The sequence below is a fragment of the Octopus bimaculoides genome, chromosome 4, assembly GCF_001194135.2.
Source record: "Octopus bimaculoides isolate UCB-OBI-ISO-001 chromosome 4, ASM119413v2, whole genome shotgun sequence".
Classification (NCBI taxonomy): Eukaryota; Metazoa; Mollusca; class Cephalopoda; order Octopoda; family Octopodidae; genus Octopus; species Octopus bimaculoides.
Window position 1 is genome coordinate 127,545,955 of NC_068984.1, and position 340 is coordinate 127,546,294.

Here is a 340-nt window from a genome sequence, read left to right on the forward strand (position 1 = left end):
TAGTAGTCGTCGTCGTCGTCGTCGTCGTCGTAGTAGTAGTAGTAGTAGTAGTAGTAGTAGTAGTAGTAGTAGTAGTAACTAACTTACAAAAATTAGGAACAAATTTTACAGAAATCTTAATTTTCATGTTTGGAAGAAAAATCTGGTTTTTGTTACCAGGTAAAGTGATATCTATAGACATGTTTGCTTATTATATGTTATGTATGTCATTGTTCACTTTTATTTCAAGATTTCTTGTCAATAGAGAAAGAGCCGGTTTCTAACCTTGATCCAAGGCTCTTTCAATGGAATTTCAACATCAACAACAGGGTATTTTTGTATGTATGTATGTATGTATGTA